General features: G+C 47.7%; 1 protein-coding gene across 1 annotated transcript in view; it reads right to left on the minus strand.

Moving 5' to 3' along the window:
• LOC119389414 (papilin) overlaps positions 1–25,015 on the minus strand; it is a gene marked incomplete in the record, with an annotated part of 1,122,639 nt that overhangs the window by 536,478 nt on the left and 561,146 nt on the right.

The following is a 25,015-nucleotide window of genomic DNA, read 5'->3' on the forward strand; positions in this document are numbered from 1 at the left end:
GGGGCGCTGGCGGCCGTTTCGCTAGATTGATATACACCAAAATTGGTATCCTGCGACGTGACCGTGTGACGAACATAAATAACACGAGTTATCATGAAAATCATGACACGCATGTCATGTACAGCATGACTTACGTGCCACGCTCATGGGGCGCTGGCGGCCGTTTTGCTAGATTGATATACACCAAAATTGGTATCTTGCGACGTGACCGTGTGGCGAACATAAATAACACGAGTTATCATGAAAATAGTGACACGCATGTCATGTACAGCATGACTTACGTGCCACGCTCATGGTGCGCTGGCGGCCGTTTCGCTAGCTTGATATACACCAAAATTGGTATCTTGCGACGTGACTGTGTGACGAACATAAATAACACGAGTTAACATGAAAGTCATGACACACATGTCATGTACAGCATGACTTACGTGCCACGCTCATGGTGCCCTGGCGGCCGTTTCTCTAGGTTGATCGACCCCCAAGTTTGTATTGCGCGACGTTACTGTGTGACGAACATAAATAATAGAAGTTAACATGAAAACCATGACACGCATTTTCCTCAATGACATACAAGACGATGTATGCAGCTCTTTGCTGGCTGCTTCGCATTACATCGATTCCCACAATGCGTGGGATCTGCCGGCTTTTTTTCTCAACAATCATTTTTAAATGCGAAGCATTTCTTAGCGAACTTCTGCGAGTTTGAGCGTATCTATCTATCTATCTATTTATCTATCTATCTATCTATCTATCTATCTATCTATCTATCTATCTATCTATCTATCTATCTATCTATCTATCTATCTATCTAGCCGCCTACGACTTTGTGCTCTCCTGGCCGTTTCGTTAATCGGATGTATACCAAAGTTGGTATTAAATAACATGACCGCATTACGAACATAAATGACAAGTCAAAACATGAAAATCATGACATGCATGTCATGAACAGCATGATTTACATTCCACGGCCTTGGGGCTCTCGCGGCCATTCCGTTAATTTCATATATACCAAAACTGGTATGACGTGACAAGTGTTCATGGCGAACATAATGACAGGTCCTAACGTGCAAATCATGACACGCATGTCATGTGCGGCATGATTTACATGACATGGTCTCGGGGCGCTCGCGGCCGTTTAAATGAATGGATATATACGGAAACTGGTATCACGAGACATTTCGACATGACGAACATAACTGACACGTGGTAACATGAAAATTATGACACGCGTGTCATGCACGTCATGATTTACATGCCACGCTCATGACGCACTCGCGGCCGTTTCGCGGGCTTGATATACACCAAAACTGGTATTTCTAGACGCGACTGTACGACGAACGTAATTTGGAGGTGGTAACAAGAAAACCATGACATGCATGTCATGTATGTCATGATTTACTTGCCGCGCTCATGGCGCATTCGCGGCCGTTTCGCTAGCTTGATATATACCAAAATTGGTATTGCGCGACGCGACTGTACGACGAACGTAAATTAGAGCTGGTAACATGAAAATCATGACACGCGTGTCATGCACGACATAATTTATATGCCACGCTCATGACGCACTCGCGGCCGTTTCGCTAGGTTGATATACACCAAAATTGGTATTGCGCGATGTGACTGTATGAAGAAAATGAATAACAGGTGGTAACATGAAAACCATGACATGCATGTCATGTATGGCATGATTTACATGCCACGCTCATGGTGGACTCGCTGCCATTTCGCTCGTTTGATATGCACCAAAATTGGTATTGTGCGATGTGACTGTATGGCGAACCTAAATGACAGGTCCTAACATGCGAATTATGTTATGCATGTCATGTACGGTACGATTTACATGACACTGTTATGTTGCGCTTTCGGCCGCTTAGATAACTGGATATATACCAAAATTGGTATGGCATGACAGGAGTGCGTGATGAACATAAATGACCGGCCATGCAGTGTATATACCGGAATATACGTTTCATTGGCATGGTATATACCATATTGTGCATGCACGCGTGCATGGCAAACATGCGATATATGGTGAACTAGATGCCATGGCATGAATGATTTCATTTCGCTCAAAAATAAACAAAGCGATGTATACAGCTCTTTGCTGACTGCTTCGCATTACATCGATTCCCACAGTGCGTGGGATCTGGCGGATTTTTTTTGTGTGTGTGTGTGTTTGAACGCGTAAATAATCGGCACAGAATACTCGCACCTAGCCATGGGCCGCGCTCATCACGTGTAGGCAGCAGCCAGACCAAGTCGAAACGTTTATACTGAGCAGCGCCGCACACATTCTCTCACTTCTGCGTTGCTGCATGAATCAGTTTCCTGAACTGTTCACGGTTTCACATTTTATGACCGTTTTGTGCTGTGATAATTGTGGGCCACGCATTGTTGCCAAATGAAAGATATGTCCGTCTGGCGCCACCAGGGACCTCTGCTATTCTCGACGTGGGAAAGCTCTTTAGGGTGTTTCCACGAGAGATCGAACATGCCTGCCCGGTAGATATTTTTGTTTTGCCTGAGTTTTTTATATGTTATGTGGGCACATTCAAAGTGCACGGAAGCGAAAATTTTATTTCGAAGGAACGCTCCCAGCGCGCCAAAAAAATATTTGAAGGTGGCGACGTGGGTCTCCTGTTTTTGCTCACTGCAATGTTTTCGGATTTCACGGCCGAACTTAATGCGAACTATAAATACTCTCTCGAAAAATACTTTTGCTGGTTTTAATAGGCATTACTGTGACTTACATCCATGCTTTTTTTATGCCGTCCTCAAAACAAAGAAAATGGGAAAAAATAGCAAGCACGGCCGAAATCAAAAAAGTGTGCTAAGTTCGTGGCGCCTTTCCAATTTCAAACAGAAGCTTCAAAACATTGTCAAATATAGAAAAGGGCCTTTTCAACATCTATACGAAAGATCAATTCTCTATGGGCAGCGCAAAAAAAAAGTAAAAAATAGTGAAAAAGCGAGTTTTTTCAAAAAAGTTCATTTTCAAAAACTAAAATAAAAAAAAACTCTGGTCTTCAATTTCGCGACAATTTTTTATCGACGAGCGCTTTTGTCAGTGAACACACGGTTTTAATACCTTATGTCCTCATTTGCTTTGTTCACGAGATATAACGGGCCAAAATGACCCTTGCTGTGTGTGCTCACTTCAGTGCGACTGATGGCTGTTATCAGCTTGCATTGTGCATAAATCTCAGTTTTAATTATTCTGCTGCAGCAAAACCTTGCTCTGGTGGCTTCTCGTCAAGAAAAATGTGTTCTCAGATATCATTTGTGTCTAGCGTGTGCGGGGGTGGGCTGCTACCCCACTCTAAAGGGCTAACGCGTACGCAGTTAGCAGCTTGCAACCTCAACTTACCCCGCCATTATTCGCTAATCAGAAGCACGCGAGACACCGCGAGCACATGGTTTAGGTGACTTTGTCAAAATTCTTCTTACACACGAAACAAGCGATCTGTATGCAGCGAAGGCCAGCTTAATCTGTAACTAAACGCGACAATCAGCAGGAGCGCTGTTATGCAGTTGCTTTCTCACTGCCTGCTTGCTTGCCTTCCATTACGTGCACTGTAGGCTCTAACCATCTTTCCCATTCGGCGCGCACTGTGCCTAAACAACATTTATAAAAAGGTAGCTCAATCATTTCCGAGCCGTTCACTTCCCGCTATCACATGTTTTCAGCGTCGCAGATAACGTGTTCCTGTATCATCTCGACCTTTACCCGCAAGAAATTACCCGCAAGATGCTCTAAACAAGGTCTACAACGAAGCATGTCAACTAGATAGGAAATCATCACTAGCTCAAAGAGCCCCCGTAGCACAGCCTAACCAGCCGCCAGCATTTATAACCAAATACTCAAATCAGCTACCAAACATAAATAATATCCCCGTAAGTATTACCCAATACTGGCAAGCAACGAACGCCTTAGAAAAGCGTTTCCTGGAGTACCAAAGGTCGTGCATTGCCGCAATAGGAATTTTAAGGACATGTTAATGCATGCAAAGTAAACCCTCATTCTACTGCCCACATAACACCTTGCTATCGTCCAAGATGTAAGACTTGTAAACACCTTCACGATGACGATATAGTTAAAGGCACCGGAAGTGATTACGTCCATCATATAAAATCTAGTTTTACCTGCACTACTTCAAACGTTATCTACATGATCGAATGTTCATATTGTCAAAAACGGTACATTGGTGAAACTGGACAACTTGTGAATGTTAGATTAGACGGGCCTCACGCGGACACGGCGAAGAAGTTACCCAAAGCAGTGGCACATCATTTTAATGTAGCAGGTCACAATTTCGAAGATCTCAAGCTTTACATACTTCACTCAAACTTCCGGTCCCCAAGGGACAGAAAATATACAGTCATACCTTATTCACAAGTTCAATACACACCAGCCAGCAGGTATTAACGTTCTAAGGGGGCTCTTGAATCGATTCGGTATGGTAAGTACATACACAACGGACACCAACGAAAGTTAAGCCTTTCTTCTGTCAGTTAAGCCACGTGCTTCCACTGACAACCATTCAGCGAAATGTACAACCCCCCCCCCCCTTCCCACCCCGACTCTGGGGAGGGCACGAAGCATATACACATGATAGTTAAGGAAATCAGTTCCAGCCTTGAAGAAGACAAGTTCACTTGTCGAAACGTCGGCTCGAGCACCCACCCCCTCTTTTTTTTCATCGCAAGCTTCCATCTTCCACTTCCTGCCGTTTTTTGGAAAACAGAAAAGAGCAACATTTGCGCTCGTGAAGCAAAAAAAAATCAAAAGTCAAACGGGATACTAGAAAACAATGAACGGCCGTTGAACGGCACATAAGGCTTTATGACCCAAAACTAATGAGAAGCTCTCAAGACAGTGTTCGTCTAGACAAACAGGAAGACTGAGGTGCGTTAATGAGATACAACCTAAAGTTCTCCAAAGAGGCTGTAAAAATATTTGTATTGTTTATGCTGCGATCATTTAGTGCATACGGTAAAGTGAAACGAAGCGTTTCGTTACCGCGCAGCTCGCAAGTTCGGGGATTGTTGTATATTTGTTTGCTTCTGGCGTACGAGCATTTTTACGAGGTTTAAGTTCAGCAAGATTGTTCCGGAAATCAGATCAGCATTGAGGTGAAAATCTAGGCTGGAGAGCAAGCGACACTCAAACATAACATGTACATGTAGAAGGTTATACTGCTCAAATAAATTTGCAGTATGGGCAGTGTAAGAAGCACCAGTGATCAAGCTAATTGCCTTCTTGCGGAGGCCGAGTATAATGTTTATATTTGTTTTGAATGATGGGCCCCAAGCAAGATGAGAATAGTAAATGTAGGATTGAAATATAGCGTGGCTAATTGTAAGCTTGCACTCTGGCGAAAATTCATTCCGAAGTGTGGAAAGGAAGCATACGGACCTAGTGAGCTTGTTTTCAATATGCATTACATGGTCATACCATCTCAACCGAGAGTGGAAAACGACGCCGAGAGGTTTAAACCAGCACACAATTTCAATAACGCTATGTTCTATATTCAAGTCATTGCTTACAGTGATATACGAAAAGAAACAGCCTTATCACCAGCTTTCAAAATGAATATACCTTCAACCTGCTCACTTGCCGTCTGGTCCTCATGACGTGCAAGTACTTTGGCGTCAGGCATGGGTGGAGTGCGCCTGCAGTCACGGCAAGTGAACGGACAAATTTGAAGAAGTTTGCCCTTTTATTGACAACCTGCGGTCTCTCAGGCTGTCGCTCAGGCAGTTGCCACTATCCGATTGAAAACACCTTTAAAAACATTACTTTCGGCTCAAAATGGAGCCTTAGCCTGAAACTGCTTAAATGAATCCATAACCACTTTATCACATGGACATGCTGGCAGTGACCAAAACCACCAACATAGCCGCATCCAGTCTGTTTCCAGCTTGACGATTTACCTTGCTCTCACTCTTTTATTCCAGGTGGTGCATGTGGTGCATGTACCCTGAGTCAAAATTACCTGATATTGGTGTAATGGACTTCAATAGGCCAACGCGACTAACAATTAGGCTGCTAGGAAGGAGCCACACAGATGCGTGCCGTGTGCAAACATCGTGAAGGGAAACAACTGTCCCCGCTGTTGGTTCAGTCCCCACAATCGTGTTCACGGCGTCGTGCTGATGGATGTCTCAGGCTTGACAAGTAACTCAAACACGTAAAAAATATGCCGCGGCGCCGTAGATATAACCGTATAAACCGTTAGCACGCCACCAGTCCGGTAACGAAAAGCGTTTATTCAGAGAGGGATACAATAAATTAGAAAGTCATTGGAGGTTATTAGGATGACCATCTTACAGCACACATCTATTAGCGTATGTTGCTGCTTATTACACGCGCCTATTAGTGTCGACACGACACGCTGCATTTCTCCATCGAAGTTACAGCAATGCATCGTCACCGGCTGCAAATGGCGGATGAGCCTGTTGGAAGGATTATTTCACTCTCACAGTCGGACAAAATCGGCGCCGGACTTTTGCCACAAGTGGGTGATCATTTCTTGTAACTGCTGCGCATGGTCGCGCAGTACCAAACGCATAGCGATCGCCCCATCGCTAATCGATTCTGTTGCACGTCACACGTTCGGAACCCATCGCGAGGGCCGGCGGCCAGTATCGAAGATACATGTATCTTAGATACTGTCTTAGATACTCTCTGGGTATATTGTATCTGTATCGCGATACGTCTTGCAAAACAAGTATCTGTATTTCCGATACATTCGATAATGTATCGTGTATCTTAAGATACAAGATACTGCTAACGCGACACAACCGTGCGGAACAATAATCGCGGGCCAAACTCCGCTCCTCAAGCTTGTACTGGCGCCGCTAGGCTATCTCAATAAAACTAAAGGCAGGGATGAAATTTTATCTTTCCCCCAGTGCCCTCCAGTGAGGGCAGAAAATGAGGTCTGCGCGTCCCTATTTGTGGAGCAGAGTCACGTGGCAGCGCTCCCACAGTCCCGACAGAAACAAGCGTGCGGACATCTATACCCAGCCCACGTACCTTTTGTTTTCTCGATTTCTTTTCTTTTTAGTAGCGCGAATGCCACGACACTTGCTCTTAACCACTGTCCTGCGCCGCGTACTCCAATGACTGCGGCGTCTATTGCGCAAATTCTGATGTTGCTATAGTGTTGTTATTGAAGATTATCTGGCGTCTTGCTTCGTAACGGAAATCTGATGCGTGCAAAGATGGTGTTGCTTGCCGTCTCGTGGCTTTTACATATAAACGATTTGAAGGATCTCGTGGATGTAAGTTTTGACTTGCATGCAGTGAATTACCTTTTATGCAAATCAGATTCTAACAACTTTAGCACCACTGGTACTGATGCTAGATATAATAGAGCAAGCGTTTACCTAACAGAAGATATCTTGGCCTACCATATCTTCCTGCTATTTTATTAAAATAATTTATGAAAACATATTTTGAATGCTAGCACAAGTGCTTTCTTAGGTGTCCTCTTGCATCCCATACATTACCTAGGTCTCTGTACCATTTTTTACGGTCTGGTCACTGCAGTATGTCTTTTGTAACGGGCTACATAAATACGATGTCTGCTTTATTCTTTTCGACTGTCTAATACTGATTACATATTTACACGTTGCCAAGGCGATTTTGAAAACAGATATATATTTATGTGGGCGCGCCTTGAGTGTACAGCACAAAACACCCTGCTTACCCCTTAGTAAAATAGCGAAATTGAGTTTGCGTTATAACAATGGAGATTATTAGGGGCCATCTTAAAGATGTTAGGAAGGTGGTTCGAGAAACGTTGTTATACCGAATACTCTGTTTTTCTGCTTAGCGTCCTAACGAGCCGTTTCAGGCAATTTTCCATAGGCACTGAATTTTCTATTTTCACCTTAACAGGTGAGTTAACGATACTTCATGCTTAATTGTCATAGCTATTAAGTGCACCGTCTGTATCGTGTTTCTGTACTCATTCAGTGCGAACGTTTGATACGGAACCGCCTCTCTATTTTACTTGTATTTGTTTTCCTGTTTGAGGCATTCCTAATTTTTTTTACTATTACTAATCGCCACGTAATCGGAACTATAAGTGGCAATAGCGTGAATAGCGGCGGTATCTCGCGACGCTTTGTGCAACTATACAATACGTATGAGACATTTCTGGGTTTCACACGTTCTCTCGTTCAAAAAATAGTTGTTGAACGATTGCACTTTAGTGAGTATATATCAACAAAGAATGCTTTACGTCAGCAGATAAGTACAATATGACAATGCATCGCAGTTTTACGTCTCTACGTATACACCAGGGGTCTCAAACTCATCTTGTAACAAGCGGGCCGCAGTCACTAAATGCAGTCCCGCAAAAGCCAGCTCAGTATTGTAAAGAAGGTTGAGGGGGAGGGGGGAGAGAAAGCGGCCTGAACAAGATGGCAGCTCACGCTGCCAATTAATGGGAAGCCTTTCCCATATCTCATATATAGGTCATTTCTGAAAGTAATTTGGAGTCAGGATTCTAGAAACATACCGTCTGAAATATCAACTTTTTGTCAATAATAATAATCTCTGGGGTTTACCGTCCCAAAACCACGTTATGATTACGAGGGACGCTGTAGCGGAGTGTTCCGGAAAGTTCGACTATCTGGTATTCTTTAACGCGCACCGACATCGCGCAGTACACGAGCCTCTAGCATTTCGCCTCCATCGAAATGCGACTGCCGCGGCCGGGATCGAACCGAGTTTTTGTTCCATGGTTATGTTTCAACACATGGTGACCACATGTCCTCACGAAAAGAATGCTTGAGACCACTCATGTCAATGTAGCTCATGCACATACTTATTAAGAAAAAATAAATAAATGAGACAAAGACGGTCATATGTGCGGGCAAAGCCGCGTGCTTGAGACCCCTCGTATACACGATGCCAGTGGCGTATGCAGAAATTTTTTTTTTCCTGGGGGTGCACCTCCTTGATCCGACATAGAGCCTGAGAAGATAAGTGTGATCGAGTGTGATTTTGTGCTCTGTATACCATGTGAAAAAAAAAATTACGCCATCTCCCGCTAAAGGGAACCATGAGGCGATGCGAAGCCGGAGCACTTGCGAAATCACGTTCCGTTGGCGTTCGCTGGGCATGCTACCGACCTCGCGTCGTGGAACGCGAAGACGAACACTACGCGCGTCGTGTCTTCCCTCTAGCCTGGCCGTTAATTCTCACAGGGCGTGCGGGGAACGTCGACAGGCGCGCGAGAGAGAGGCAGCGTAGGAGAGGAGAGAGAGGGGAAGGGGACGCGCGTGCGCTGGCCCTCATCGCGGCGCTGCGCAGGAGAGAACTTCGGCATGTCGAGCCCGCATTTCAGAGCCGCCAACCGAGTAAAGCGCTGGACTGAACGCGCGCAGCCCTCTGCCATTTGAAGGAGAGAAGATTAGAGGAGGAGAGTAGCGTATGCGCCGTGAGAGCAGAAGCGAGAACGCAGGAGAAGCGCAAGCAGGTGCTGGTAGAGAAGTGGAGAGAGCAAAACGCAGCTGTTGGAGAGCGCGAAGGAGGAGAGTCACGCACGCGTAGTGTGAGTGCGGACCACAACGCTGCGTGCAGATGACCACGCCGCGTTACATACCCCCGAGCAAGAGATACTTCGCATCTAAAATTTCAGAGGGGGGGCACAGGCCCGGCGTGCCACCCCTGGCTACGCCGCTGCACGATGCGTCGAAAAAATTCTGTACCAGCGTTCTCGCTGCTGTACACCTGTCCGGTGATACGGTATTGCACAAACGGTCTTTTACGGACAAGGCAAAAGTCCACACCGGTTTTTGCGCTATCGTGAGAAGGCTTCTTATGGAAGTTCTCGTGATTAGATGGCAGCCCGTTAGCTGGTCGGCAAGCTGAGCAGCGACTCCCAAAAATTTCAAAAAATTCAAGCAAGAAACGCTGTCGCGAATTGTACAAAGAGCTGTCCATTTAAGAAGCTAAAACAAACCCCAAAATGTCGTTTCGGAAAGAAACTAATTTACTTTGAGCGAAGAAGGGCAACTTTTTGAAATAATAACAAACATTTCATTTTCTTTCTTTTTATCTTTATTGTATTCCCCCCCGACTATTGAGGAATGGAACCTGGTACATTTTCGTCATCTGGTCTCACCTGAATAAATTCATAAATATATTCTCATTATTTCCTAAAGAACATTTTCATTTTAGAGCTGTTTGTTTGTTCGCCTTCCTTCGTTTCAGATTTTCATGTGTGCCTTCGCACGTATATTTCTTCTGTTATACCTTGTCCTTCCTGCTTTGGCCATTTGGCCCACAGTATGATGTAAATAAATAAATTTAAAAAATTGGCCATAGTTAAGAAATTTTCAAGCAGATATTTTCGTGCATAGGCCTTTGCTGCTGCATTATGTGTATTTATAAAACAAATTTGCGAATGTATCGAAGTATCTTAAGATACAATTGCCAAGTATCGTATCGGATACAATTATTGCGGCAGTATCTTGTATCTCAAATACTTCTTGCTTGAGTATATTGTATCGTATCGCGATACAATTTCCAAGTACCTTTGCCCAGCCCTGCCGGCGGGGACTTAAGACTAGCCCCGTATTCACCTGTGCTTTGTCGCTGCCTCGAAAGTGGCTCTTCTTGTGAGTGGCCTTCCCGGCGATCTCTCAAAGTTTGCCGCCATTCGCAACACCGGCAAGCATGACGCTCGACGTCAAGTGGGGCGGCCGCCTCGATGGAAGGTCGCCGTCGGCGGCAGAGGTCCTAGCGCGACCGCGTGCTCGAATGAGCAGTCCTATCTCGCACACTGAAAAGTCGCCGGCGGCCGCACTTGAGCAGCTCACTAGGTCGCTGGAAAGACGCCTTCAACAATGTATAGCGTTAAAGTGAAATTATTTGCAAGCGATATCTGAGACGTACCCTTTTATTTTACTTTGCACCTATTTATCTTGCTGGTAACAAATATTAACAATTGTTTGCAATCTTTTTGGGCTTGGCAGGACCCAGGCTTTGCACACAATGCGCCGACAGTGCTCGCCAATGAAATGCCAATCGTCTGCTGGTTTTTCTAATGTACTAAGCGCTGACAGCTGGGCTAGTTGGTTCTGGTGAATACCGTGAAACATTGTACTGACGAACAACACAGGACAGGAAAAAGCCGCCACTACTGGAGTACAAAAACGACGCCTTACGTTTAATAGAGCTCAGTTGAAGTATGGCGCTGAAGGTAAACATTGGACAGAAGTCTGTCTGGTTGGGTAAGAAAACTGAGAAAAACTATTATTTAATTTCCAACCAAAGTTACGAAAACACGTAAGAACCCGACGTTTCGGAACCGGCTTGCTTCCTTCCTCAGGGGGGTCTGCGGCCACTTTGCAGCGGCGTCTTGAAGGCACTCTCGCGGCGGTCAATGACCCCACGCATTACCGCGGAGCTTAGTCCATGCGGATACACCGGGGGGAGGGTTCCGAGGGAACGGTTGATGTTTTGAGTGGTTCGCTGAATGTGCCACGACTCCAGTAGTAATAGGGTACCTAGAATATTGTCTAGTCTGCCGTCCGCCGAGGAGAGCGAGCACGCTTACCGAATGATGCGGGTGGTGGCGCTTCGAGCAGTCCTCATGCTGGGGAGCGGCACTTCGCCGACCAGCTGCGGGTCGCCGAAGCGCGGGCGCACGTTCAGCGTGGTTCAGCTTGACCATTTCTTGCAATATTTGTTTATTTTTTGCTGCAGTGTAATTGTGCCCATGGCAAATACTAACCGGTTCGATTAAGAAGTTCTCACACGCTTTCGTTCGCAAAGGCTTGCTTTGCCGAAGCACATATATCACAGGAATGCATGGTACTGTGTGTAGGTTGTTTCTCAGGTGGCACGGCACCAACTGACACTGAAAGAACCTGTTTACTATTGCTTTCAAAAATTTTATTGTCATGAGCATCAAGAAGAAACTAAAATGCGGAAACGAAAGTGGTTATCAAAGCAAATAAATATGAAGAATTGCACAGGTAGGAAAATTGTTTACATCTTCTCATTTTCAAGTGCTTCAGCTGCTCTTTTTATTTGCTGTTCTCTCATTGTTCATGGGAGTTAGCAAAAAAGCACAGCCGTAGAAGAATGTAAAACTTCATTATTCGGCAAGTAATTTGCTGTGCATTCTCTGTGCAGGTTAGTGCAGGCAACTGTACCCGCGTAATGAAATCGGCAAAGTCAAGAATGCTTTGCTCGTATAGCTTATTTACGCTGAAAAATGTAGTGAAGCTGTCCTCAAGGACAGTTTTAAAGGGGCCATGACACGGTCGCCCAAAGATTTGTGGTTTTTAGCAAAAACTAGAAGTCGAAGGTCTATTATGCCTATACGGATTTCAAAAGTGGGCCGTAAAAGACTATTTCAGTGCAAAACAAGACCTAGAAGTCGCCGGCTGTAAAGCCCGCCCACCGCCGGCGACCGCCATTTTGCTATGGCTCTTGTGACGTCACGTGCACCACGGAACAGAGGCGTCGTCTTCTACCGAAGTTTCAGCCGCTGCAAATCTTCCCATTTCAGTGCCAAGCTGAAGAAAGCTCAATTATCTCGATATCACGTGCACCTGACCACGGAACAATATCGTTCGCCGCAATGAAGAGGCTTGCACAGCTAGCTGCTTGTCACGTCACGGCTCTCGAGTGCACCAGTGTTGCTTGACTCTCGGGCCGCTCGCGTGTTTATAAAAATATTCGATTACAAATTAGGTGCTCGACCAAATGCGCTGAAGTTTCGCCAGCTTATTTGTGAATACACACGGATTAATCCACATAACACAGATTATGATGGAAAATTGGGTGTCATGGCCCCTTTAAGAGGACCCTAAGGGTACATCAAAACTCCATTGTCGAAATTTGATGTGAATTCAGAAGCATCACTGCGCTTTTCCACAGATAGCAGCAATGTACACTCGTTACAGGAAGTCTTCTTCAGGATCTTTCTTACTGTGTACCCTGCCACATAATATATAAGCATTTCATGGCTTTTCGCCGTCACAGAAGACGCATAGTCCGACGAACTGCTATTGCGCGAAGCTCAACCTTCCAGTGCATTTTCAGCATCACCAAACATTCCTCCATCAATCAAATTATCCAGTACAGCAATCTTGCTTTCCCTTTGTACCTCAGGAAGAGAAAGCCAGAGCAATGATAACTTCCGGGGCACAATTTCCTGATTTAGGTGGTTTTGCAATGTTATAAAACGCCAGTGAACTAACTATCACTAAACATTGTGCTGCATTTGGATGGTCATTGATTCCCGCAGACTGATGACGTGAGGTCCACGTTAGTGCTGTGCACGGGCCGTATTTCCGAGCCCGAGCCCGGCCCGGGCCCGCTGACTTTGTCGAAGGCCCGCCCGAGCCCGACGGCAAAGGGCTGCGAGCCCGCCCGGCCCGGCCCGACGTACGAAAATACAATTCCGGGCCCGGCCCGGCCCGGCCCGGCCCGGCTTTTCGAAGGTTCGCTGCGAAAGCAAAACATCGTTTTCCGGTAATTTGGCATGCAACAAATATTTTATTTGCAGTGCATAGCTGCGACAGCGCGTCTCTTTTGCTATACAAGTAGACGGCCTCATGCCAGCAACAATGGAGTTCGCTCGTCAAAGCCGTCACGAGTATGGGGTATGCCCATGCAAGCGTCAGCTTGCACGAAGGCGATCTATGTCGGGGCGCTCGTCGCTGTCGCGTGCATTTTCACTCATATGGAATTTGGCCTTAAATCTATCGCGAACAGTCGCGTGGCGCCGTCACTATAGCTCTCTGTTTGTCGGAGTGCAACAGAGGCAGTGCTTTACCTGCTCCCCTTTTCGTTTAAAGTAGCGAATGGAAAGGAAAAGCGGTAAAGGGCGGTCGCGGAAAAGGCGCTGTATGCGTGCTGGAAAACAATTCCCGCTCATTCTCTATATTTCGGGCTTGAGTCGGGCTTTGCGCCGGGCCCGAGCCCGGCCCGATAAAACTCCAAGTAGCCCGAGCCCGGCCCGGGCCCGAGGTGAAAATACGTCGGCCCGCCCGAGCCCGGCCCGCGGGCCGGGTCGGGCTCGGGCTTTCGGGCTACCCGGAGCCCGTGCACACCACTAGTCCACGTAGCCCAGGAAACACGCCATCGCAGTTGTGCTCGTAGTAACACAACGGACGATCCGCAGCACCACAACACAGCGAAAAAGCAGGCGAGAGCAATGAGCGGGTGACGTTGCGAAAGCACGCAGCGCCCCCTGCGGGGTCATTTAGGAAGTGTCAACTCCTCCCCATACGGCGCGCCATGCGGACGGTAGACTAGCCAGTATTCAAGGGACTATAGTAGTAATCTCCTCCTACATTTGGTTTCAATTTCCAGGATGGCCGTTCCGTTGAAGTCTATTTTTATAGACTTCAACGGAACGGCCATTCTTGAAAGTGAAACCAAAGTAGACTTCAGCGGAACGGCCATCTTTGAAAGTGAAACCAAATGGAGGACGAGATTACTACTGGAGTCGTGGCACATTCAGAGAACCCCTCAAAACATCAAGCTTTCCCTCGGAACCCTCCCCCCCCCCCCCGATATATGCGCATGGACTACGCTCTGCGGTAATGCGTGGGGTCATTGGCCGCCGCGAGAGTGCATTCAAGACGCCGCCGCAAAGTCGCCGCAGTCCCCCCTGCGGAAGGAACCAAGCCGGTTCCGAAACGTCGGGTTCTTACGCGTTTTCGTAACTTTGGTTGGAGATTAAATAATAGTTTTCTCAAGTATGGCGTCGTGTGTCTCTTCCTGTCCTGTCCATGTATTTGTTCGCCAGTGCAATGTTTCACAGTATTCTCTACAGCAACTTCACAAACAGAAAAAGACTCTACGAAAAGTGATGGCAATGTAGTTTCCCTATGTTGGGCATTTCATAGTGTATTCGCTGAAGCACAGCGCAAAAATTATAGGCGCAAACACGGCACGGCGCATATAAATTATTGGGGTGATGCCCACCACTGCAAAAGTTTACGACACCGTCGGCGTGACGTGCTATGGAGGATCGCGTGGCTACAGCGCAGCGGCGTAGGCAGAAATTTTTTTCAGGAGGGGGGTGGCGGGGGGGGGGGCGTTTAAGCACACTTTGTGCATGTGCGTGCAGTGTGTTTGTATCTGTGCGTATATATATGAACATCCAAAACTGAAAAATTTCGGAGGGGTTTAACTCCTCTCCCCACCAAAAACCTATAAAAACCCAGCTCCGGCTACGCCAGTGTCACAGCGGTTGCATCGTTTTCTTCGGGAGCGCCGAAGCGAGCTGAAAACGAAATTTTTGAATGCTACATGCACGTCAGCTATAATTATCTGGGAAGGTCTCCCGCTTAGGGTGCACCTGACAAAAACTGAAAGCACTACAATATGCAGTAGCTCACTTTGAAGGCGCCTTATAAGGTAGGCCAGTCAGTGCTCGGTGCCGCAGTTCAGGACGTACGCAACAGAGCCCGGTGTTAGCCTCTACACCTGTCCGCAGGGTAAGATCCCCGCAGAAAGTCTTAATTGCAAAGCTAAAAACTGGTAAGCAGCCATCGGATACAACACGTGCGTGTAGCCAGCACTTCCATATCCAGCTGTTGTGGCTGGATGGATGGATGCTGTGAGCGTCCCCTTTATAACGGGGTGGTGACAAGTGTGCCACCAGGCTCGACACCCTTTACTCTTCTTTTTCTTAGTGTTGGCCTTTACTTCAATTAAAACTATCTTACTCCAGAAAAAAACTTAAGTTTTCAGTTCCCTCTCTGCCCTTTACGGCAGAATGTCCTTATTTTTTACAATATTTATTTTTGTGCTTTCTCTCTAATTTTCTGTCACCAATACTCTAACCGTCTCTTACTTATTTCAACCGCGGGTGTGTTCAGCTTTCTATTGTCTCTAAAACCCAAGGCGTCATGTAGGCTCGTGCCCTAACGTACACCTGTGTGGATGTCTCCACATTCAATCAGAACATGCTCCGCAGTTTCCTTATCTTCCCCGCAGCACGTGCATTGTTCTTCTTCTTTACTGAATCTCGCTTTATAACTCCCCGTTCTAAGGCAACCCGGTCTCGCTTCAAACAGTTAACCGCTTCCCCTTGAATTATCGTAAAATTCCTCCCTCCTTATTTCATTTTTCACCTTTCGGTAGTTACTCAAAGCCGGTTTTGGACATTTCATTACAGCCAGCACCCCTGGTGGCTGCGGCGGGAAGCTAGCGCGTTTTCAATGGAAATAGCGAGTTTTTCCCGAATAATGAAGTGTAGAGGGTGAATATTGAACAACGCAGACCGCAGAGCGCTTCTGGAACCTAAACGCACGAGAAGACTGCAGCCGTTATGTTGCAGTAAGCTTCAATTTTGCTCCCAGAGCAGTTAAAGATTGCACAATGGGGGTCTATGGAAACGGCGAAAAGTGTGGCCTGTTTTTTGAGACAAAAACGGTCACTGTGGTCAAACTAAGCAAGTTATGTTAATGGTCAGGTAATCACATGTAGTCCTCACACTCAGCTTTCGTTTGAAGCCATTTTCAACTTGGCGCAATTGGCATAACAGTATTCCCTAACGCGTTTTTTGAAACGCGGTCCTTCAAATGCTTTTGGTAAATTGATAAACTCTTGCTTACACCCAGCGACACGCCGTCGTCCGTGGTTTAGTGAGCCAATCGCTCGCGTTCGGAGCGCGGCGTGAAAAGAGGCATTGTGAAAAGTGGCCTTGCACTGTCCGCCATGTGGGATGCGTTATTCCGCTCCTGCGCGCATTTGGTGCACCATCCGAGTTTCTCAAACCACATTGAGAGGCTCCTGGCCGCGGGATTTCTACGGCAGTTGCTTGTGTCATTGGCTGAGGTGCTACTGACGGAGGTACAGGGGCGTCGTACTCGGGAGGAACGAGAGCCGAACCGCAATATGGCAGTGATCCCCTACGCCCACGGTGTTTCACATCGGGTCTAGAAGGCGGCTCGACGTGCCGGTGTTCGTGTGGTGTTTTCAGCACCTTTCAAGATGAGCGGCATGTGCCGCCCTGTGAACGAAAGGGAAGGATGCAGAGCGAGCTGTTCTAAGAGGCACACCAAGCCATTCACCGAGTGTGCGACATGCATCGTGTATGACATTCCGTGCTCGTGCGGCAGTGTGTACGTGGCACAGACTGGGCGGTGCATCAATGATAGGCTTCGCGAACATTCCAGCCCAGAAATCGGCGTACGGCCTTAACGGTGGCCGGCGGGAAGGCAGCAATGGCGGCTGTTTTCCGTGGGTCCGGGCGAACTCCAGACTCACTAAGGACATGGCCCAAGAACAAGAGTTGGCCGTACGCGAAGCGGCACTTTTCTGGCTTTAGGGTGAGACCGGACGAACTCCAGACTTACTAATGACATGGCCCAAGAACAAGAGTTGGCCGTACGCGAAGCGGCACTTTTCTGGCTTTAGGGTGAGACCGGACGTCTTGATTCCTTGAAGTACAGCTTCAAGGCGCCGGAGGTGTTCGTCGAAGTTTGAGGCAAACACGACAACGTCATCCAAGTGCACAAGGCACGTCTGCCACTTCAATCCGGCCAGTACGGTGTCCATGACACGCTGGAACGTCGCAGGTGCCGAGCAAAGACCGAAAGGCATGACCTTGAACTCAAAGAGGCCGTCGGGTGTTATAAAGGCAGTCTTTTCTCGGTCTCTCTCGTCGACTTCGATTTGCCAGTAGCCGGTCTTGAGGTCCATCGACGAAAAGTGCGTCGCGTTGTGAAGTCGATCCAGGGTGTCGTCTATTCGTGGGAGGGGGTACACGTCCTTCTTCGTGATTTTGTTCAGGCGCCGGTAATCAACGCAGAAGCGCAGTGTCCCGTCCTTCTTCTTCACTAACACCACGGGTGACGCCCACGGACTCTTGGACGGCTGGATGATGTTGTCGCATAGCATCTCGTCGACTTGTTTCTTTATCGCGTCGCGCTCTCGAGTAGAAACTCTGTATGGGCTCTGACGGAGTGGTCGAGAATTTTCTTCTGTTATAATGCGGTGCTTCGCAAGGGGCGTTTGTCGGACTCGCGATGACGACGAGAAACAGTCCTTGTATTGCAAGAGCAGGGTTTTGAGCTGGTCTTGTTTGGCCTTCGGAAGGCTTGGGTTGACGTCAAAATCCGGTTCGGGACCACTATTCGTCGAAGCAGGTTCGGCAGCATCGAAGAGGGCGAAAGCATCGCTGGCGGCTACACATTCGTCGATGTAGGCAACCGTCGTACCGAAGTTGAGGTGCCTATATTTGTAGCTGAAGTTTGTCAGCACTACTTTTGCTTTACCGTCACGCAGTTCGGCTATACCTCGTGCGACGCAAATTTGACGGTTCAGGAGTAGGTGCTGATCGCCCTCGATGACGCCTTCAAGGTTCGCAGGTTTTTTGGTGCCGACGGAAATAATGACGCTGGAGCGCGGCGGAATGGTCACCTGCTCTTCTATGACATTCAATGCATGGTTGCCTGGCATCGCGTGGGGCGGGAGCGCTTTGTCTGAGTTCAGTGCTATCGACTCAGACCTCAGGTCGATGACGGCGCCGTGGTCACTTAGGAAGTCCATTCCCAGTATCACATCCCTGGAGCAGTTTTGTAGAATTACAAAGCTCGCAGGATAAGTCCGGTTATTGATGGTGACTCGTACCGTGCAGACACCAATCGGCGTTATCAGATGGCCTCCAGCGGTCCGGATCTCGGGGCCTTCCCAAGCAGTCCTAACTTTCTTCAACTGTGCTGCGAACGGCCCACTGATGACGGAATAGTCGGCTCCAGTATCGACGAGAGCGGTGACGTTGTGGCCGTCGATCAGAACGTCGAGGTCGCTAGTCCGCCGTCTTGCGTTGCGGTTACGTCGCGGCGTCGGGTCACGGCTGCGTCGGTTTGCACCGCTGCTTCCGCGTTGCGTCGTCAGGTCTGCTTCCGGTCGCAAAGTTTCGTCTTCAGGACGTCGTTCGGCGTGCGGCGGGGGCTCGGAACTTCGTCGCGGCGTCGTCGTCGACGGCGGAGGATCTTCAGCATTTCGTCGTTCAGCAACCGCACCTCCATCGGTTGCTGCCCTTAGTTTTCCAGATACGGGCTAGGCGACCGGCCCCGGTTTGGGCCAGTGTACGGCCGGCGGTGCGGTGACATGTAGCGGCCGGGCGACGGCGAGCGGGAAGGTCGTCGTTCTTGCCACTGTGCTCCGGTGAGGTAGTCGCTGATGTCGCGCGGCCGTTCGCCTGGCTGCGGGCGCGGCGCGTTGATAGCGAATCCGCGTAGTCCCATCTGTCGGTACTGGCAGCGGCGGTACGTGTGGCCGGCCTCTCCGCAGTGGTAGCAGAGCGGGCGGTTGTCGGGGGCACGCCAGACATCGGTCTTCCTCGGGGTGTTGCGCTGGCCGACAGGTGGTCGGTAGGGCGTCGGTGGCGGCGGCGGCGTCTGGTGACGGTACTGCGGCGGTGTGGCGTCTTGGCGGGGGCGTGGAGGAGGAGCATGACGGCGGGCTGCAGCAGCATAGCTAATAGCTTGCGGCTGCGGCTCTGCTAGCTGAGGCGCGCCGAGTGAATGCTGGATCTCCTGGCGCACGACGTCGGCGATGGACTCTACGTGAGGTTGCGACGGAGGTAGAATTTTTCGCAACTCCTCTTGCACGATTGCTCGAATCGTCTCACGCAGGTCGGCGGGTCCTAGGGCTTGAACGTCGGCGTAGCTTGTAGCCGAGAAGCTGCGGTTGTATTGCCGCGTTCGCATCTCAAGCGTTTTCTCGATCGTGGAAGCTTCCGATGCAAATTCAGCGACCGTCTTCGGCGGGTTCCTTATCAATCCAGCGAAGAGTTCCTGTTTGACACCCCGCATGAGGAACCTCACTTTCTTCTCTTCGGGCATACTTGGGTCGGCGTGTCGAAACAGGCGATTCATCTCTTCCGTGTAGATGGCAATATTTTCATTGGGCAGCTGCACACGGGTCTCCAGCATAGCCGCGGCCCGTTCCTTGCGGACCACGCTCGTGAACGTGCCTAGGAACGTCGTCCGAAAGAGGTCCCATGTTTGTAGGGTGGATTCTCGGTTCTCGAACCACGTCCTCGCGGCGTCTTCTAGGTAGAAGTATACGTGGCGCAGCTTGTCCTCGCAGTTCCAGTTATTAAATGTTGAGACCCTTTCAAAGGTCTCGAGCCAAGTCTCGGGGTCTTCACATGGCGAACCACGGAACGTCGGCGGCTCCCTGGGTGGCTGCATCACGATCGCCGTAGGGGGCACTGCGTCAGTCATCGTCTCGATGGTCGATGTGACGGTCTTCGGCTGCCTGGCGTTTTCGGGAAGGAGCCCGTACTCTGGTTGTAGTCCCTTCTGCCGGCGGCTGGTTCGAGGATTCGGGTTGTCCTTAGAGTCGTCTTCTTCGCGGCTTGGGCTTGGGTCAGCGCTCCGCGGTGGTGTCCGGATCATGAAGCAGCAGCACCTCCACCAGATGTCACGTGGTCGTGACGTCGACGAAGGCCGCAGTCGGCAAGTCGAGATGAACCTCTTTATTAGGCCGAACTTGTGGCCGAGAAACTGAAAGCTACAACAATACACTGATAGCGGCGGACAGAGCGTCGACCGTCGATCAACTGACAAGCAGTCAAGCGCGTCGGCTTTTATACAGGCGCTATCGAACTTTCCAGCGATATCGCTGGTGGGGGCGTTATCTCTCGACAAAGCTGGAACATTCTCGTGCGGCGCGCAATCTTAACAGATTGTTCCAAAACAATCGCGAAGCTTCCTACACATCACGGCGAGGCCTGCGCAGCGCGTTGCCCAGAGTCTTTGTGGGTGAAGCTTACACTCATGAAATATACGACTCGCGGCAATATGTAATGTACAAATTTCAAAAGCATGCAGCACGCCTTCTGTGCTTAGCAGACATAAGCAGTGCAGCGCCCGTAGTTGGCTCTGATGCATATCTGACGACTTATAGAAGTTTCAAGGAAGGCTGCAGAAGCATTTAACAGCTAAAATGTTAAGGGTAATCAGAGTTGGGAATGATGTAGTTTTTGCAACATTAGATGAGGCTGGTGCTTGTGCAACCATCTTCTGGAAGGCGCTGGAAGAGCTTGAAAAGTGCAGCATTCATCGTTTGTGCTGTTCAGACCATGTAACAGCATTCACTTGCCAAATATTGAACTTTGTCATTGTGACGAGAATGCATTTCTTCTCCGGGGATTTCAACCACAAGTGAGAAATCAAGGAAAAGGTGGCTGTAGCAAACAAAAAGCACGTCTCCTGTAACTTTGGCTCTTGCCTTTGAAAAAAAGAAGTGGCTTTCAGTTTGTCGCAGCGTTCAATAAATTGTGTTTAATTTCACTTTTGCTGTACTCGATGTCTTTCGCAATTTATAGCCTTAAAAAATGCAGGCTTTTATTCAAGTAGTTCGGTATCTATCTTTGAAAAAAAATGCGAATCGTAGGATTGAGTGATCTGGAAAGAACGAGTGTTTCTGGGCTTTACACTTCAACATCACCGGCGGCATCAGATCGCTGTGGTGTATGGCTCATGGTATTATAATATCTAAGGTTCTACGAGCCAAAACCACGATATGATTGTGAGGCGCGTCGTAGTGAAGGGCTTCAGAAATTTCGGTCAAATACGGTTGCCCTAACGTGCACCAGAAACGAAGTGCACAGCCCTCTAGCATTTAGCCTTAATGCTATGGCCCACTGTCAACAATTTTTAACATATACAATATAATTTTAAAGAACAGGAACGCAATAGAGCTGAATAAACAGAAGTCCCGCAAGATTCAGACATCGAACTCGCGTCTCTGCCCTGGGGCACCGGCTCAACTGCTGTTTTATTTGAACACTCGTAATTACCTTCGCTCACTATCTAGGAAAATAACTCCCCTTACAAAAAATTAACTGCGTAAGTTCTGTTTAACACTGTGCGCACGCTCTGTTACTATGCGGCGGCCGGTCCAAAGGCGTCGGAAGCGCCATCTAGGGAGCGGGAAACGAAAGGGGCCGCGTTTCGCCGCCGCATTCCGGTGGCGTTTGCAAACTGAAAGAATCTAAGAACGTTGCTGTGTGCGGCTTGTTTTGGATTGTGCGCTACGTCAGCAGCAGGCATAACAGCACGCCGATGGATCCCGCGCTCCGAGCACGGATTGAACGTACGACACGGGAAATGGGTTTCGACCCTTAGTGACACACCACTAAGGTCTACAACTCGGGAACCGGACGACACAGAGACTCCAGGACCTCCACAACGTGGCGGTGGCGATTGGTACGTGAAATACTGCAACACAGCACGTTTCCGTTACCTTACAGTGACCATTTCGTGATATTTCATATCAATTGAATCAATTGTTAAAATTGCCGCAGATCTTTAATTGTTGGAAGTATGGGTGTGTTCCCTTTTTTATGGCGCTCTCACAAGGTCACTTTCTATCGCGATAGAGTCCAACACGGATCAAGTTTCTTGATTGTAATCGATAATTGCAGCTCCAATGTTGTCTGATGACCCGGACCGATTTGGGTGAGCTCCCGCGTACCATAGTAGGCCCACAGCAGATATCATATTTGTGTAATATGTACTCATAGTTGTAAATATAAAAATGAGGCAGATCCCAAGCCTTGTGTAAATCAGTTTCACGCGAAGTAATCGGTGAGTAGCTGTCTATACTGCATTTTTTGGCTTTGAGCCAAGCGTTACGTGGTGGATCGACGTGTTTTTGCAAGCGTAGTAGTTGTGTGCACATCGCTGCCTTACCAAGCACGTCTACTACACTGGCGCTGAAAGGGTAACTTATGTACTGACGTAACGTCAGCACTCACTTTAGAGCACAGACGTGAGTATTATCGAAACGAAGTCCACTTTACTGTGCGATGATGTGAATATCATTCGTAACTTTTGTTAGTGCATTCCTCCGCAGATATATCGCAGCAATTGCGTGAACAGTAAAACAAACCGTATCTTGAGAAGCGGCAGGGACGTTGAAAGTATGTGCATGCAGGTGCTTTAGGAATTATAAATAAAGGATGTTTTTTCCCGTTTGCAAGAATGTTCTATTCTTTCCCTGTGATAACTTCTATAACGCATATATGGCTACGTTCGAATGAATAATGTAGCTGAGAGTAATCTCACACTCGTGCATGTAAAAGATGAAAGAATTTGCTCAAAGAATATGTAGTAGAGAGAAGTTGGTCACAGCAGATTTCTTTATGATCAATTTTTCCAAATCGACAACATAAGCGCAAACGGATATGACTGAAAGTGCTGCCGTTGCAGCGCGGCCCACTTGGTAATAGCAGCCACGCAGAATAAAAATCCACCAAGTGAATGATGCTAGAGGAGCTTCCTCGGAGATGATGGGATAACCCGCGAATGCTCCGTACACATTCCCTACCATCGCACATACACGTGACAACGTCGTTATATATGCATTACATACACAATGGTTATTACTTTACGGTTGGATGTACTATATGCATTTTGATGAAGTATATATACATCTGGGTGAACTACAAGTATTATATCCACACAAGAGATGTTGTTTTACCAAGTTCAAACACATTTCTATACCATCATATATAGACGTGACAACGTTGTTTTATATGGATTACATAAACAATATTTATTAATTTACGGTTGGATGCAGTATATACATTTTGATGAAGTATTTATACATTTGGATGAAATATAAACATTATATATGCACAAGATATGTTGTTTTACCAAGTTTAAGAAGGGCATCCCTCGATGAGTTCGGGGACTGGTTTAAATTTAATGATTGCTTTATGTTGGATGAATTATATGCATTACATATACACGAGAGATGTTCTTTTACTTTTACAAAGTACAAGAAGGGCGCCCCTCGATGAGCTTGGGGACTCGTTTCCCTTTAAAGATGGTTGCTTTATGATCAGTAAAGTATGTTGCCAAGGGATCATCGATGATGGGACGCAATGGAAAGTTCTAGAAGGCAACATCGATACAGGTGCCCCTGATGGTGGTGGGACGTTTGCAGTCGTACGATACGCATGAGAGAGCGTAACGTGGCATCATGTGTTGGCTGGTTATGGCAACGCGAGATCTTCCCGTGCTGCTGCTGCGTTGCGAGCCCGTCGCGCTGCTTCCGTTCATGCTGCGCAGCGGCAACGAAGAGTGTTGACTTAGTGAGCTCCCGGCGAAGAGAAAGGAAGCGAGCCAAGCGAGAGGCGCGGCCCTTGAGCAGTCACCTAACTAGCGCTTGCACCGAGCGTGGCGTGTGCCGGATGGATGGATGGATGGATGCTATGAGCGTCCCCTTTATCCCTTTCAGTCACGGCGTGTACAATTGTACACATCAACTTCGAAGTCGCATCACGCACTGCGTGTTTCTTCAAATGACCTGAAACTTAGTGTGCACATTCGTGCAGGCTTCCTGAATGGACAACTAGCGCTTATTTAACTTCATTATGCTGTATATTGCTGCAGATGATCACTTTGCTAGAGACCCTACCATGTGCGACGATCGTTCGACGTGCGACATTCCAGGAGCAACGTCAACAGTATTTTTTTTTTTCTTCGCTCGAGAAGCATGCAACCAAAAAAACAAACTGTCCATGCATTTTGGGCCTAATAGTTGATTCTTTTTTATGCAAGAATTGAAGCTCACTGATTGCAGAATAATTAGATATTTAATTACACGCTAATAAGCATTAATTACTGTAACTCATGCAAAACAACACATTCTTTCATTTTATTTCTTGGAATGTAATACTGAGTGCCTTGAAATCATGTTATGGAAATTTGATGCATATGCAGACAGTGCATCATAATTCGTGACTGAAAGGGTTATAACGGGGCGGTGACATGTCTGTCACCAGGCTCGAAGAAAACCAAAAAAAAAGCTTCCTTGTTTTGTGTTGGCCTAATACCTTATCCACATTGATTAAATCTATGTTATTATAACAAAAAAGATATAAATTCACGGTCCATCTCTCTGCCTCTTAAGGCAGAATCACTTTATTTTTCCCTATTATTTATTTTTGTACATCACTAGATGGCGCCGCCGCCTTGAGCGGCGGCGCGCCATCTA

This window comes from Rhipicephalus sanguineus, chromosome 1, assembly GCF_013339695.2.
Source record: "Rhipicephalus sanguineus isolate Rsan-2018 chromosome 1, BIME_Rsan_1.4, whole genome shotgun sequence".
Taxonomy (NCBI): Eukaryota; Metazoa; Arthropoda; class Arachnida; order Ixodida; family Ixodidae; genus Rhipicephalus; species Rhipicephalus sanguineus.